At 39.9% G+C, this 17515-nt stretch overlaps 2 long non-coding RNA genes across 3 annotated transcripts in view; one reads left to right on the top strand and one right to left on the bottom strand.

Annotated features, from left to right (window-relative positions):
• Positions 1–16094, bottom strand: part of LOC115483915 (uncharacterized) — an 82744-nt gene extending 66650 nt beyond the window's left edge. For both annotated transcript variants that reach the window (XR_003944654.2, XR_003944655.2), the window contains exons 1-2: positions 15961–16094; positions 9818–10061 (exon numbers count right to left, since the gene is read on the bottom strand). This is a non-coding gene — a long non-coding RNA (uncharacterized LOC115483915). The remainder of the gene's footprint in view (positions 1–9817; positions 10062–15960) is intronic.
• On the top strand, positions 928–12227 carry LOC127059871 (uncharacterized). The gene is made up of 4 exons (XR_007778181.1): positions 928–1061; positions 7223–7344; positions 11553–11765; positions 12145–12227. It is a non-coding gene; the product is annotated as an uncharacterized LOC127059871 (long non-coding RNA).
• Positions 16095–17515: the final 1421 nt, after the last annotated feature.

Raw genomic sequence — 17515 nt, 5'->3', positions numbered from 1 at the left:
ACACCTTTTTCTATCAGATATAAGCAGCTTGTCTTCACCTTCAAAGCCTGCACCTCATCCTACCTATCATCTCTCATGCAGGATCAAGAAATCACTTCTTTCACTGACTAGCCCAAGATGCCAGCCTCCTTCATTGACTTCTTAGATTTTGAGTCGCTCATTCTGAAGCTTTATCCCATGCCATTCCTTACATTTGGAAAGTGCTCCTTCAGACATCTGTAAAGCTACCTCCTTATCTTCCTTCTAATCCTGTCTGTGAGGTTCCCCTGCCATTATGCCTTCAAAAGAAGTTTCAGAGTTTGGACTGAATTTGCCTAGTTATAATGAGCTGTTGCCAAAAAAAAAAAAGATTTCTGGATCAGCTTCAAATGGAGCACTCCCAAAGATCTGAAGGTTGGTATTTCCTACTCAGATGCTGCACTGTCAATTCTGCATGGTTACTGGTGCCTCATTTTTCAGAGGATGTTGCCTTACTGTTGTTGGGGAGAAATATCTTTCCATGACAATATGGGATGAATGGGTGACCTGTCAGGATTGTAGGCGAGACATCTGAAACAAGGGGATAATCTAGAGGGTGCCTTGGCCTTTTCCTTCACATGGCAAGTGTTTATGATACTATTTATATTGACTAAATGAAACAGTCTTCCTGCTGCTGGACATGGGCATAAGAAATTTTGCTGTACTTATGTGGAAAGACTGATAGGATATTTTTAGTTTTGGCAACCAGTTTGGGGGAAGCTGGGGGCAGAATATTGCCTCTGGCTTGTTCAAATTTCTGTTGTGGAAAAAATGAGTGGTCACAAGAAGCAGTGTATTTCACCATCTCAGATGAGAAGATTTTGCTTTGAAGCAATTACATTTTCAGCCTGTGGCCTTGAACACATTTGCATGGTGTGTTGTGTTTGTATTCCCATCTCCAGCAGCAGTGACTCAGGACCAGGTCATCCCTTCACAGGAATTACCTACAAAGGAAACTGGAAACTCCATGGCATCTCTCTGTCATCCTTCCCACCAGATGGTGCCTCCAAATCCCTTCTGAAGGCGATTGTGCAAACCAGCATGTAAGTAAGTTCTGTTGGTTTCATCTCCAATTGTGGTGAAGATTTGGTTTCAGGATGCTGCAAAGGTGCCTGACTCCTTCTCTCCTTCACCTGTCCCTCCTGGCACTCAGCCCCAGCCACCAGAGAACTCCCATAGCTCCTGAAGAAGCAGGAGGCACCAGTTTCCTCACATTCACCTATTCAGATTTTCTTGAGCCTCCTTTCTGCAAGGTTTTCATTCCCCAATCCAGCAGCATTTCCAACTGCTACAGGACCAGCAGGATCCTCCATTACTCTGCATGCAGGCATTCAGAGAAACCTTGAGAGCCCTCCAGCACTGCAGAGCAGTTGGGCTCACATCTCAGCCTGCTGAAATCCTCTGAAAAATACTGTGGTGTTCAAGTGATTAGACAGTCTTCCAGAGAAGCAGGGACTAGATCCAATTTGAAAATATTTAACATATGGGATAACCATTTTTAAAACACCCTTTTAGCTTGCCTTTCTATAATTTTTAAGGAGTGGATCTGCACTTTTAGAACGTCAGGTACCAATGGGATGTAGACAGCAAGTCATAGTCTTGGTCAGCATTTTAATCTGAAAACTTCCACTGAGTTGTGCAGATTTCTCAGAAACTGAAATCACTTCCAGACTGAGTTTTTAAACTAAGTTTCAGCATAAAACTGTATTTTTTTAGCCAAACTATAAACCTCTGAAAATAAGAGTTTATGTGGAAAGGCTGAAGTTACTTATAGCACTGCTATGTCTATGGCACTCAATGATTTGATGCTGAAGGCTATTAATCCCAAAGAAAACTTTCTTGGAAGAAGTTGAACTTTAGAGGTCAACAAGATCTCAGAGGAAGCTGGACTGAAAACTGAGAAAAGCTGATTTTGTCCATGTAAATCAATTGTTACTGTTTCCTGTCTGAGAAAAAAATTTAATGCAAAGATTAAGGATTTATGAACAGGAAAAGGGAGAACCTCTAAAGGTCTTGTAAGAAGTGATTAATAACACTGGGGTTTTTTAGATAATGCTATTTTAAAACCATGTTCAAAAGCCACACTGATGGTTTAAGCAAAGGATAAACTATGTTCACTCGTGTGCCCTGGTTTAATACTTGTGGTCAGTGTTAAATTGTGATACTGTAATTGCAAATACAGTTTTGTAAGAATTGACTCTCACCTTTCAGCAGAATTAAGACAATTAACAGACAATACACAAGAATTTTTAATAACATGGCCTAGAAGATTTGAAGAATTATTTTGAATTGTATTTTGAAGCAAAAATATGTCTGACAGGTCTGTTTTGAGGGGAGCAGCAAGAGCACGAGGATGCATTAGACAGAAGCCTTCCAGTGTAGCATGAGAAGCTCACTCCTGAATTCCTACCAGGGCTAGCCACAACCCCAAATGCCATTAAGGCCATGTGACTTAACTCCCTAGGAAGTCATCACATTATAGTTCCCCTAGTGGTCAAGACTCTGACATAGGCCTTGAATGTCCTATCATTGGAACTGAAGAATGCTTGAAAACAAAGCAATAAATCCTCTCCTTTGCTATGGACAAGTAAATGAGAGAAATTCTTTTGGGGGCTGAAAGCAAAACATAGCAAGGAAGGCTATTTTGAGTGTTGACTAAAGGCCTTTGGGTAGGCTTCAGGCTCCTTATCAATCTAGGTAAAAGGATCCTACTTTGTCTGTTACGAATTTAAGAAATGTTAAGTTTTTTGGAGCAGTTACAACAGACAAATTGTCAATTAAAACAATAGTGATTGAGGTATTTTGAAATTTGTCTGCTTCTATTGAATTCATGCAAGTAAATTACTAGCAATTGAAGCTATGTATGTGGGTGGGCTTACAATCACTAATTAATCACAGCTAGCAATTAGTATGTCTCATTTAATGCATTTTCTTAATCTCATATTGTTGTTCTGATTATTCCAGAAAAACCAAGAATTAAAAAAAAAAAAAAAGACCACCAAAATGCTTCTATGTGGAAAAAACAAATCCTACTTAAATGGAAGCATGAACAAACTAGTATTTATGCAAGGTTGTATAGGGGCACTTTCCAGCCAGTCTCATAGGATATTCTACACAGCATTCCCAATGTCACAATTTCCAAAGCTCATCCCACACAAAGGGGTGAAAGTGGTGCACAGGGCAGAGGAAGCACAGCAGATCTGTCCCTTCTCCTTCATAAATGTGGATGGGACAATAATTGAGTAAAGTGAACTGTGACTATTGAGCATGAGGAGGAAGACATTGTATCACCTCCAAGATATTAATCATGAAAGTGATTGGTAAATATTTTGGAGATGTCTCAGTAAGTCATGAAGTGAAGATAGGTGATTCTGCGCCTGTAGACATTTTCTGTGAACTGCTGAAAGTGCCACTTTTGATTAAAGTAGTCAGTGTTACCACTTGTCTGAGTGCCACCAGTAAAAGTCAAGCCTGACATTCCCATGTTTCTGCTTTAAGTTAATTTTGTGAGACTGTTACAGCTACAAATTGTATCAGGGCATCACAAATTATGCAGCTTCACTGTTCACAAAAGTATTTTATCATTTGAACAACCAAATGACTCATTTTGGTTACTTTTACTCAAATGTTTAGGATACTTTTGTTATTTTAAATTTTGAAGTTTCAGACTTTTTCTTCAGAGAAAGGAGATTTCAGTGTGTCAGCAGAACACCCCTCTGAATGAAAACATAGTTTCCAAACCAGTTCCCCTCTTGGACAAAATTCCTCTTCTCCTAATCCTACGAATGGCACAGTGAAAGTAGATTATCACAAATCTTGGCAAACCAGTATTTCCCCAGGAGGAGTCTCAGCCATTATGGACAGATATATAGTTTTCACATTCCACTAAAGCCAATACACAAAACTGTCAGGATGGCTCATCTTCTAGCAGTCTTACAAGCAAAGAAAAATTTTCAGTCATCAAAATCATTGGATCAGACCAGACTTTCCACATGGTGGTACAGCAGCTACGGCACTGCAAAGATCTGCCTCACACCTTGAATTTCTTCAAGCATCTGTGACCAAATCTTCCCTTTGATAAAACAGGGATATGTGTTTGACTCTTTTAAAGGGCTATGGCATTTCACCCTGGTGCTGAACAGAGTATTCTGAGAAGTACAGGTCTATATTGCTGATCCACTTTTAGCTCCTGAAAGCTGGAAGCTCAGTTAACCAGGTTGCAGTGATGTAGAGAGTGTAAGTTCCATGCACACTGATGACTGCAAAATGCACACATCTATTCTTGATGTCTGTTTGACACATAAGTTTGCAACTGCATTTTTAGTAACCAGAAGTAGAGAAAATAGAAGAGAGAATATCAAAATGTTTGTGTGTAGTAAATTTCAATAACTGGTTCTTTATACACAGACTAAGAACAAAATGGTGTGCAAATAACATCTGTTTCAATGCTATGGCACACATCTAAGTGCACCATTTGGTGTTAAATTGGAATTAGATTTTGTATTTTTAGGTATCAGGTATCCTAACATACCTGATACCTAAAAGACAAAATATTTGGAGTAAGACTGTAAGCACCACAAAGAATGCTTCTTTAAAGCAAATGAGATTCAGGGAAGTATATTGTGGCATCTGTTGATCTGATCATACATTTGACTGATGAAAGAGAAATGAAAGTATGTTCAAATTGTATGTTGACTGCTATAGAGCTTTTAAAAGACCTCTCCTGTTTTGCTAACTCTGTTGGACACCCAGGGCTAGTATGAATTTAGTGTTTGGATGCCACAGTGTGCTCAGTGTCTCAGACTGGCTTCTGTTCTAATTCCTGCCAAGCAACAATTTCATACCTTCTTTTTCCTTTTTCCAAAAAACTGTTCATTTTGTGCCATTCCTTTGTATTTTAGTACATATCATCACTGAGAGTACAAATCTTTTAGCAGTTTATGATGACAATGCTCAGGCAACACAGGGAAAAACAGAAAACAAAATCAGAAATAAGGACTTGAAAACACAGCTGGAGATACCCAGAGATGGATGTATCTAAGAGCCAGAGAAGAAATGTGACATATGCAAATGAAAAACAGTTTAAGCTGTTCCTCTGCAACTGTTTGACTTGTACCTTCTGACTTGCTATTATTTTCCTTTAAAAGACTTTTTGGAAAAAAATGTGATGCTTAGTAAACTAGTTCACAATAATCATATGGCTAAGGTTGCATAGAGAAGGTGCAGGAAACACCCAACCCTGTAAAGACAGATGTGATTTACTCATCTAAATTAGTTCTTTATTAATCATGTCATGAAGAGATGAAGATTTCTGATACTACATTTAATCTTTTATTCATCAGGAATGTTTTGGGTCAGCTGATTTGTATTTACTTAAACAGAAAAGACTTTTTGGAACGATAATAAATTAATTTGAATTAAAATTTTAAAAATAAACTCTTGTTTTGCAGAACAAATACAAAAGATTCTGTCAGCAGCCTGCTCTACAGAAAGATGGACTTCTATCTCATGGCTGTTAAATAAGAGAAAAATTATTATTATTCCCATCAGTTCTGAACACTAAAATAATGCCTAATACTCTTTTCCAGTGATAATTTTTTTAAGTCAAAAGAAGCACCTTTTTGACATTTTCTGTTTGCAATCATAGTCTCTGTGGTAGTCTTTATGATGACCTTTTCACTAGAGAAGAAACGCTAAAAATCATTAAAACTGATATTGTCACATAAAAGAATGCAAATGTGTAAAAGGAGCCTATTTGAAAATGTTTATTGTGATTTTTTTTCTCCCCTCAGAGTAAAGCAATAGCATAATACCCAGCTGCATGATAATATTGGCAAGCGAGGCCATGAATTTCAACTGCAAACCCTAAACACTGAATGTGCTGTGCTTTTTAAAGAAACCCCCTTTTGTATGAGATATGTAATACCCTTTTGTCCTGGAGCAGTTTGCATAATAATAGTTTTCTTTACTTATTCGTTGTCATGTGATGGAGCTGCAAAGTGAGCTACACAGCAACAGCATAAAAGACAATTTTCCATTTTTCTCTAATTTTTTCTGAGATTTTCTTGTCTTTTAAATGTAAATACTTCTAACTATCTTTGGAAAAGATATCTAGTTATAAACATTTCAGTTCAGACCTAATCATTACTTTTCTTAATATCTGCAAAATTATTAGTGCTTTTCTTTTTCATAAGAAACAGAAACATTTCCTTTGCACTCACCCCTGAAGAGCCTGAAGCATATTTAGGAAATTGGGCATATGATCAACTGGTATAAATCAGCATAAGTCTATTCAAAAATACCTCACTCAGGACTTTAACAGTAGAACTACTGGATCAGAGAAGTCAAGAAAAGTTTATGCTACTAACTGTATAATTTCTATCAGAGTTGTGCATGTGTTAGACTGTGCCACTGAGATGAAATACCTGACTGAAGAGCCATCTTTGAAAACTAGATATCTAGAATACATCTGAGACTAGGCATAAAATAAAATTGTAGGAATTTTCTGGTGAGATTTCCTTTGTAATTTTTTTTTTAATTCCTCTTGGGCTCTTCAATGTGTTCTAGTCTGAGTAGTAAGTAAGGAGTACAAAGGAGATACAATTACATTGAAGTAGAGCTCAATCTTAGTCACAGTGAAATCTTAAGAGAAGGACTAAAGGCAAGGGAAGTTCCTCAGCTAATGTACAGTAAACTAGCCATTATTTTAACTGCTGCTATCAAAAGATTTCTCCTTTGAAATCAACAGAATTATGCCAAGTTACTCTAGTTGTGACTTTGGCTATAAAATTACACATAGTTCTGAACCTCTGCCCTGTAGCCATTGCAAAGGGACTATATCCAGGCAATGCCTCCAAAGGAAATCAATGCTATTACCCATTAACTCAAATTCAGAGTGCAGAGAGCATTCATAATCTTACTAGGAAACATTTAGAGGTTTGCAAACTGAAAAAGGTCAAAACCAACTGGGTTAGATTATTTTGGAGAAGTCCACGAGGTGGATCAACATATAACAATACATGGTCAGATCTGAACACTGCAAAGAACACCCAGGTAGAAAATAAAGTCTCCAGAGCCCCAGTAAATTATTTTATAGCTCCACATGTTAAAATAAGAGACTATTAGACACAGACATCCTTTAAAACTTAGATTAATAAATCAGCATATCCCTTATGAAGCAACCATATTTTTCTGTTTCCTAAAGTATCTAAGATCTGTCTTTGCCAAACGGCTCAACAAGAAATGTTCACAGCTCCAGCCAGTAGAAATGAATACCAGAGACAGAAATCCTATCACTGAAGCCATGGAGGAAGACACACACTCCAGGTAAGACAGTATTATAATGATTCTATGTACTGTAAATCTTTTAATCTCGACTCTCACAATTGAGCCATGGGGTTCTGTCCTCTGAGAAATAAGAGTTGCTTTATATCAGTTGGATACAAGATACTCTTAATGCACTGCAGGCTGAACAACATGTCTTACACCCTTAGTGGCAGAGAAATATATTAGCTTAGATCATTCTCTTTGCCTAGGGGCCCTGAAAAAAAAAAAGTATTTCAGGAGGAAAAAGTTCAGTGGCACTTTCTGAAATATTTTACTAGAAAGGTACAGTCCATCCTTTACTTATTATGCCATTATAAGGCACTCTGAGGTTTTTTGGGACTAAGTTCTTGTGACTCAGTCATCATATACCTGTCCTTGGGATTCGGCTCTTTTATCCACTTTTCTTGTTCCACTCCCCCCATTTCTGGGGTTCTGTGATTTTTTTCTGCTTCTTAACAGATGTAGCAAGAACCTTATGCGCTCACCACTTTCTTTTTTAATTTCTTAGAAGTGTTGAAGTTTTTGTTCACAGAACACTGAATGAGAATTAAATTTTTCTGTTAAAAAAATCCCACAACTTTTCAAATATGTCATTTGTATGTGACTATTTTAAAGTGATGCAGATGGCAAAAAATTGGAGGAATCAGCCATGGGGCTTGTTTGATTATCTGAAACAACTGTTGCTTAGTTTGTGAGGTAATGAAGTCTCTACTAAAAGCACTACATTCACCTTTTTTCTATTAATAATCCTCGTTCAGATGATTTGGCAAGTCCAGGTGGCTGCATGGTGTGCAGCCTTTTTCTGAGACTTTGATAAAAGTAATTCTTATTACAGGGGAAGTATAAGTCCATTCCTGGTAAGCATAATTCAGTTAGATCCTGATACTGTGCATTTGGACTTGGAAAAGCAAATCTTCCATAGTGCTAGCTGCAGTGGGTAGTGTTGCAACGAAATGAGAGACTAAGACAAATTTACTTCTATTCTCTTCCTGTGATAACTCAATAAGAATGCACCTTCAAGGAAACGAAGCTTTTTCACTATTTTGTGGCATTTTCATGCGGTGCATGAAAACTCACCGCAAATAGTCTTCTGATGATCCAGTAACTGAGAAAGACTCCCAGACAGCCGAGACTGAGTCTAAATGAATTTAAATCTTATACTATGTTCTTCACTTACGTGTGCTTTAAAACAAAAGGTTTATTCTCACATGTTGGCATGTCTTTATTGGCACCATTTATTTACTTTTTATAGGAGTGAGAGCATGAGTACTTTTATGCCAGCACATTTGATTGTGTATGACTGACTTTGACACTTACAGGGATCTATTGTTAGTTAGGAGGAAAAATAAAATTTCTGTAGAGTATTTATTTAACTCTCCATTGAAGTTGAACAAGACATATCTTTAGAAATCTCTTAAAGGATTATTTCTAATGGCACCATTGGGACCCTTGCTTTGCTTATAAAAATACATGGGAATTTATAAAGGACAAAGATACAATTATCCCAGGATAGCTTCAGGAAAAACCATCATACCTCTTTCAGAGGAGGTACACAGATATGGACAGCAGCATATGTTACTGTTCCACAGGCAGACTAGCTTTTATTTTCAATGTGAGACATATTCTTCTACCACTTTTGATGGTCAAAATTAATTCCCTTTAAATCAAGATATTGTATTTCCTAAGTGGAATTAGTCCTTATTCATGTGAGTACAAGACAAAGAATTTTCTTAGCCAAGATTTTAATATTGCCTGTGATGAAAATCTGAATGCTTGAAGTCTCTCAGAATTCTTAGATCTTTGAGAGACAGGCTCTCAAAGTCTGTTCCAGTTTAATCTAAGAAATTGCAAACTCAGTCTTATTGTAACAAAAGAAATTATATTCATGGGCTTCTTTTTTTCTTTTCTAGATCAAGAGTTCTGTCCTCTACATTCCCACTAAAGCTTTTCTGCAAAGTCCTTATAGAGCTTAACAAACCTTGTTTATGTTGTTAATTACACATTGTATTAAAAACACATCTGGAAATTACATTTCTTACAAGCTGGTGTTTAATTATTAACAGTTATTTCTCTTGACTCCCCAGTGAGCTGCTTATGAAGATGGAGGGACTCTCAGATGGGCAGAACTGAAGTTTGAGCTGAAGAGGATCTTTAAAAGATCCTCAGTTCTCCCAGCATCTTTGTGTATATAAACCTGGGGTGTGGTTGTCCTTCTTTACACCTGGTCTCAAGCATGAATTACTGTAACAGCACCTCCTCTGACAGTGAAGTGTTCCCTCAATAGATGTGAGCTTATTGTCTGGGTACTGTTGCTAGGAAAAGCAGCTGATCAGGGGGCCAGGGTGGCAGCCAGTTGATGTAATACATGCTTGATAAAGCTCTTATCGGAGCCTTGCACACTTTCAGGAATGCTCACAATTCAGCTGGATTTATCAATATGAAAAAAGCCCCATTCTTTTCTCATTTCACTCACCTGTTGGAAGCTGGTCCCACAGAGCTGGGTATTAAGGCTTGAAATCACCAGTGTCATCTCCTGCTATTCCTGCCCATCACACAGCAGCCAGGGACGCAGCAAAGGAAATGCCGTGTCAGGAGTGTTTTCCCTCTGTAGCTGTTGTGGTGATGTGAGCAAGGCAGAGAGCTCTGAGCTGCTCTTCTCCAGCCCTGCAACTCCTTTGAAGGCCTCTCAGGTGCTCCCTGCAGTGAACCATCTCACTCTGGCAGAAACAGAGGAAAAAAGGCCATCAGAACTGAACTGGGGACAAGTCTCTGGCATAATGTTCAATTTTCTCTTCCCAAGCTTTCAGTAGGGGACCACATTCAGGGAGGAGGAGGATGATTTTTATTTAGCCACTAGATACTTTTGATTAATGCTATGTAAGAATATGAAATCAAATGCAATCCCTTACTTTTTATAAAAACTACTATGTCAACTATTATTAAGCAAGTCATGTCATTTCCTTCAATTCCTTATGCAGCAAACAGCCTCCATCAGTCAAAAGGGAGTATTTCTTTAATAAAAATTACATTATTTCTCTGTATTGCCAAGAAAGATGACCAAAGGAAAGCCTTCAATCTTGGAGAAAAATCTAAGAAAAGTATTTGCTAGATACATTAGAGGCTTGCTGATCTGTGATTTAGCATCACTGCTCCTTTTTGCAGCTGCTGCGTAAAATGCAGATTAGCTCTCAGATACCTTTCAGGAAGGATTTGATGGATGGCCTTGGGTTGCCCTAGCAGCCCCTACACCCTTAAAGTGAGTGATTACTAAAGCAAAGGGGTGGCACTCCCCTTAGCCAAGCTTGGCAATCTCTGTATACCTTGGCACTTTCTTGCCTTTCAAATGGTTTTTCTAAGCCTTGGCCACTGGGGTGCAACTCAAAACACCCTGTTACATGCACCCCTCTGAGGTGGAGGGATCATTGAGGGGATATTGCTGTACTGGAGATAGGAGCAATTACCTGCTTTTAAAATTTGAGTGGAATGATACTGGGATAAGTTATTTTGTAAAACGTAAACAATGTGAAAAGGAGAAGGTGATGTGCTGATTACCCTCAAAGCAGTGAAGCTTTCCCGTATGCAACGAGTTCTACAAAGGCCTTCTGGTCAGCCTTCCAAAATCAACAGGTAAATAAATAGATTTTAACAACTGCCAGTGCAAGGTTTATAACTTCAAAGACTTTGGGCATATTTGCCCACACAAAGTTTAGTATCCTCATGTCTTTGGTCTACTGAATCACCAGTCTGCTGCTAGTAGAAAAATTATAGACCTGATTTTTTTTTTTCAGGGGGGGGGGCAGGGAAAGGGAAGGTTGTTTGGATTTTTGTTTTATCAAATACATCTGTCTCAGTCTCAGTTGTGAAGGGTTGGCTGGAACACACAAGAACTGTGGAATATTTGGGTTTACCAACAGCTTCATCTAAAAGTACCACTGTGGTATCAATTTTATTAGGGGCAATTTTGTAACTTGGAAGATCCTTTGTAACCTTAGGAAGGTTCACAGAGTACAGCAGGGGACAGGGCAGAGGAAATCAAGTAGAAAGTGCAGATGCACACATTACACCCGGGGAGGCAATAGCAGCTGGGTATTGCATTCTGCTGATTTGCAAAGGAACCGGTTTATGTATCAGCTTAAAGATAACTTGGTCATCTGTCACAGGACATCTGCTTCCTGCAAACTGACTCTATCCTTTCTTTTCACTTACAGTCCTGACCATTGAACTACTGTGGTTTAATTATGCAAAACTGGGGTTGAAGATTCAAGATATTGCTCAGATTGTTCTGCAATCAACTCTTCTGATTCAGCAGCATCAGCAGGAAGGAGCCCATGGATGCCAAACCAACCCCACCTCTACAACCAGTTGGGCCATCACATGAAAGCAGGATTGTTGCTTCTTGATCACTCAGATCTGTTGTCCAGGTGATTTTTTGAATGTGTGACTGTTCTACTTTGTCTTTGATTTCCCATTTACACTTCTTGCTAATTTCTTCATGGCTTGCAGAAGGCATTAATGTCTTCTCTGCCCCTGCAGTCCCCACTCACATAAAAGCTTCACCACAGTATGCCCTTTTATACCTTAGTCATTCTTGCTTACTGCTCTACAAAGGGCATAGCTGATCCTGGGAAATCTTTTTCTCTAGCATGCTGATGTATTGTGCTTAATGTATTATCAACAATGACAGAGCTGCCTCAGGCAACTCCAGGAACACAGAAAGCACAGGGGGTTTTATACAACGGTTCTTTTGAAAAAAAGGTGGATAACCCACACAGAAAACTTTCTCCCTTTGGTTTCCCGCAGGTCGAAGCAGGAGGTGATGCTACATGGAAAGACAAGCCAAAGAGACCTTGCTCAGGTAAATCAAACCTGAAAGTAGTGGTAAGTAACTATGCTGGAATTTATTTGTGCTGTCCGTTCATGTAACACTGCAGGAGCTTCATGCAGCACGTACAGAAAGCAAGTTCTAGAAGGGACCCGAAAGGGCAACCCTGCCCTCATTTCCAGGGCTGTGCTGTACAGTGCACTCCTGCTACTGCATTTGCATGAGAAAGCAAGAAAGCCTTGCTGAAAGGTTGCAGGTGCTAATTAGTTTGGGGAAATAGAAGGAGGCATTTCAGAAAAACTTCACATGCCTTGCACACAGTGCAGGTCATCTTGCATTTACATTTGTGCTCCTACAGTTGCAAGATGTCTCAAGTCTGAGAGACAGGGATGCTGTCCCAAACAGATTTTTAAATTGTTTTTCTTTTTCAAAAGTCCAGAGTGAATGTTTTTCTTGACAAACTGTTGACAGTTCTGTAACTCTGGGCATTATGAGTGCTAGCATAAATCCCATACATGTGTTTCTAAATTGAGAGTCCAAAATAACCTCATTCCCTGATCACAATGTAAAGAATTATTCAGGATTCAGAAAGAAGCCAATCTTTCAGTGAGTTTCACTTAATTTAGAAGCTTGTAATGAATAGGAATTTTTAATCTGTTTGAAATCTCCTTTCAAACTGAGCTCTAACTATAACTGATCCTTCTGACTAGCTGGGTATGGTTGGAGTGCCAATAGCTAGAAATACAGTGCTCTTCTGTCCTGACAAGAAACTTGAAATCTCTGTATTCTGGAACTCAGCCAGAAATGTTCTTGCATGCCTTCTCCTCTCCTGACCTCAGCTGTCACAGTGGCCTCCAGCACCACACAGGAAAGCACCTTGGTTTTCCATCAGACTCCATTTTGATATATCAGGGAGATGAAGAATACAGGTTTTTGAAACATATGCAGTGCTGCATGTGTTTTGTCTGTATTTCTACCATGCCATGTGTACACATCACCATCTAGAAAACTGGTACAGATATTTTTTTGGAGTTAAGGGAAAGGGGGAGTTTATGAATTATATGATTTTCAAAATGAGACCATGCAGAATGCTGCTCAAATTGCTCACAGGACTGAAAGAGGTATTTGGTAGTCCACTGTTGCATGGCAGAAACATTCCTCCCACATCCTGGACAAAGCTTATACTTAGAAAATTATACAGTGAAAATGAATCTGCAGCTGACCATTCAATCCATTTTAATTTTTTAACAATACCTGTCCTTCCTTTACCTACTGCCATGGTGAACAGAGGCAAACTCGGGCACAGGAGTGGGAGAGAGCAGTGTTTCACAGGACACAAAACATGGCACCAGTCACATACTTCCCCACTCCTTGTTTCATGGGTGGGAGCTGTCCCTCTTTTTGCTATTTCTTTTACCCTGAGCTCAGAAGTCAGTACAAGCAGCAACAGGCATTCACAAATGTGCTAAGGAGGAACCTCTTGGGATGGCTTCTCAACGTGCTTTATCTTTTGCTGACAAATCAGTGTCAGGGCCAGAACTTAATGAAGTCTTCAGAGAAAATTTTTCAGCAAATCTGGGGATCTTAAAGTTGTGGACCTGCAGGACCACAATTTATCTATTTTTGCTCATATTTTGAAAGGCTGAAAATTCAGCTTTGCAGCAAACTGTAAAATCACCTTTCTAGCTGCACCCACTTTGTTATTGTTCAGGTTTCCATACAATCCAAAAAAAGAGCCTAGGTCACTAACTTGGAATAATTTGAAGTTAATCTCCTACTGATACCTTCAAGCTTGAAAGCTTCATGAGCATCTCTACAGCACCTCTCAAGAAAATTATCTGAACAAAGCTGTCCCAACATGGTATGTCTGTGATTCCATTTCTCTCTGCACTGTGGAGCTGGATTCATGTCAGCAGGTAGGTGCCACTCTTTTTCCAAAAGGACAGTAACAAAGTTTGCTCCCCTGTGTGTTGAAGAAACTCGGATGACAAGATGTCTTCCTGAAGCACTTCATTTCCAGTGCTGGACTCCTGTTTCTGTCACCACAGAGGGCTTCCAATGCTTGGGTAGGACCTTTATGGGATTGGCTCATGTACCACAGAACTGTTTTGCTTCCTTCATTCAGATGTAGGCAGGAAAAGCAAATGGGCAGCACCTTACAGGGCTGTTGAAGACTGGGACAATAGTTGTAGAAATAGGGGTGTCTAAGGTAAGTTAGTTTTCATGAGCATTACCAGTTTGGAAGGAAAATATAAACAATGTCTTGATTTTGGAAATATTAATGTAAACATGCCACATTTGGTTCTTTCTACTGAAAAATATGGGGGAAGAAATATTTTTCCTTATTCTAGGAGTCAAGGGGTTTTTCTCCATATGAAAACAGATAAGGTTTTCAAAGAAATTGATAGCACTAATCTCCTTGTAGAAAAACACTCACTTACTAAAACAAGAAAACTGCTGCTCTGAACTGCCTCATTTGCACCAGCAGTAAAACAAGGCAATCGTTAGTTCTGGCTGGTGAGGAGACACAAGTTCTACATGTAAGTCCAGCTTTGTTACAGAAGAAGTTTTACTTGCTCAGATGTAAAGGGAGGAGGGGCTTAATTCCAGCTCCTACCTCTTGTTTAACTTGCATAAATGCACAGTGGGTCTCTGTAAATCACCTTTACTTGATGTATTTTCTTTCTTAAAATTTCATGTTGTAATGAACAGTCAAGAAATCCAGATGTGCTGTTACAATGAGAGCATTTTAAAGGGGCAGATGTTCTGGTACGCTCTCAGATCAGGACATTTCTGTCTTTTTGGTATTGTTTCATTGTTTAATGTCATGGAACTTGATTTTCTCAACATCATCAGGAAACTTTTATGAAACAGGCAGTTGGATGCAAGTAAATACTAATGTGCAGCACCAACTCCTTTCTTCTGATTCCTATTCTGGTTTTATACATAGGACCTGTGCAATTTAGATTTTTATATTAAACAGATTCTTTCTTTGAAAGCTTACTTAGCTTTCAAATTTAGATTTGAAAAAAAACATAGAAAGAATGAAATTAAATGTTTCTTTTGGATAGCACACTGACAAACAAAAGGAAATCCCTTGCTGCAGGATATTGCAGTCACAGGTCACAAATGTTTAAGCAGGAGTTACTGCCATCCAGAGGAGAAAAACCATAAGCTGTCGTATTTCATTATTTTTTAAGCACAGAAAGGTAAACCTAAATGGTTGATTCAGTTTATTTCACATTAGGGAATCAAAGAATACAGAAGTATTATAAATGTACCCAGAGGTATCTGTGACAGAAAGCACCCAGGACCCCCAGGGGCTGCTAAATCAGGGGACTGGGAGATGCTGTGGGCTGAAGGGATTTTTCTCAACTCTTAATAACCGAACTAACAAAAAAAAATGTGTGTCCAGCTCCGGAAAAAAAAGGTCCCTCCCTCTTCAACCCCCCTCTCCCTCAGAAACTGACAAAAGCACAGCAGGAAACAAAGAAATAAGTCATCTGGGGAAATAGACAAGGGGAGAATGGGGAGATCAGCATGTTTTGAAAGCAAACAAAAATAAAAGTTCTGAGCTGAAGGAGAAAAAAAAAATCTGAGGGGGAAAAAAATATATATTTGAATTTAGTGTCTTTTTTGGGCAACCCATGGCCAGTCACGTACTGTAGAAAATCCAAGAATTGCAGTTCATTTTGGGCAAAAATCAATAATGAAAATCTTCCCAGGACAGGCCTTTTTGAATATCTTATAGAAATTGTAGCTCAGGATCCTTCTAAGCTTTATTTCTTCAATACCTTTTTCTTCACCGGGAGCTGACGTCCAGGTGCCCGTGTCTCTCCGTATGCCCACGCTGGACGGGAGCAGCGGCGGCGGCCATTCCCCATCCCCGGCTGCTCCCGGCCGCTTCCTGAGGGGGCCGAGCCGGGGCGCGCGGGCCCGCAGCGCCCCCTGCCGGCCGCAGCGCTCCCAGCCCCGGCTGCGCGCCCGCGGCGGGACGGGACGGGACGGGACAGGACAGGACGGGACGGAGCCGGCCCGGCACGGCGGGAGCCGCGCTGCGCCGCAGGTACCGGGCCAGCTCGAACGGCGGGCTTGTGTCCGAATGCAACGGAAGGAAGGTGCCGCTGGGCCAGGGCGGGTGGGCTGTGCTCTCCCGTACCTGCGCAGAGCTGGGGAAGCGCGGCTTTGGGCGAAGCCGTGGCGTCACAGCGGAGGCGGGAGGCGCTGAATTCCCAATGTAAATCTGCAGCACCTATGGCTGCTTCGGCGTTGTGCTGCTGAGCAGCGGGCTGTACTGGCCCTCCAAAAGATCATCAGAAAGAAAGGGCATTTTAGGAGGGAAGTTTCCCCATCGGAGGTTAATTCTCTTGACTGTTAGACCATGTATTAAGACATCTACTTAGCCTTCCCAGTCTAGTTTTGACCCCAGGAAGCAGAGCAGAGCCCAAATTCTCAAATGGTTATTCTAAATAACCATTTATTATCAGAGGTCTCCTCATGCTTTGTCTGCAAATGCAGTGCCCAACACGGTTAAACAATTCTTTCCTCAAGGGGCTCTGCTTAATGGAGGGACTTCCAAAAGACCCCAAGCAATATGCTTGCCCTACCCCAGATTTATTTGTTGAGGCAGAAGGGAGGTCAAAAACATTGAGCCTTCCATTTCAGTAAGTTATGTGCCCGATGACCTGCTGTAGGAAGAACTATTGATCTGTGCTTATAACTCCTGGTAAGAGTCCTGTACGTATCGACAGTCCTGGAATGCCCCACATTTAAATACTAGGAGTGCCAAAGACAACCAAGCAAATATTTCAGCTTGCTGTCTGCAAACATTCCTTCTGACAAAATATTTCTGGTTTGATTGTTTCCAGTGACATGTAAGAAAGCTGAGGTTTTATTAGTTTACAGCCATTCAAAATAATAAAATATTCCAAGATAATAGTTCAGTTTTAATACAGGCCATGTATTAAAGTAGTTTTAAAACAGGCCATGTTACCTATTCCTCCTGTATAATGCTGCAACTTGAGGGGAAAGAGGAGCTTCTCCATTACTAAATAGTTTGTTGTCAATAACATTCATAGTCCATTAAAAAGTCCATCAGAATACTCGACTGATTTCACTCAACTTCCAGCTCACAGAAATTTAGTGAATTTGGTAGTGAGACAGGACAAGCCCCATGGTTTTTGCCCCTGTCCCAGTTACCTTAAGTGTAGCATTGTGCCGTCTCCAGCTCCATCACAAGATGATTTATGTCAATAGCATGTAATAAGCAATTGCCCTTAGAGGCAACAGATAACCATAGAACAGCAGCATCCAAGAAAAGCAGAGCATAAATCACTACCTGTTGTTTCC

This window comes from Serinus canaria, chromosome 8, assembly GCF_022539315.1.
Source record: "Serinus canaria isolate serCan28SL12 chromosome 8, serCan2020, whole genome shotgun sequence".
Classification (NCBI taxonomy): Eukaryota; Metazoa; Chordata; class Aves; order Passeriformes; family Fringillidae; genus Serinus; species Serinus canaria.
Note: the sequence above shows the minus strand (reverse complement) of the source record. Positions and strands in the feature narration are given on the sequence as shown.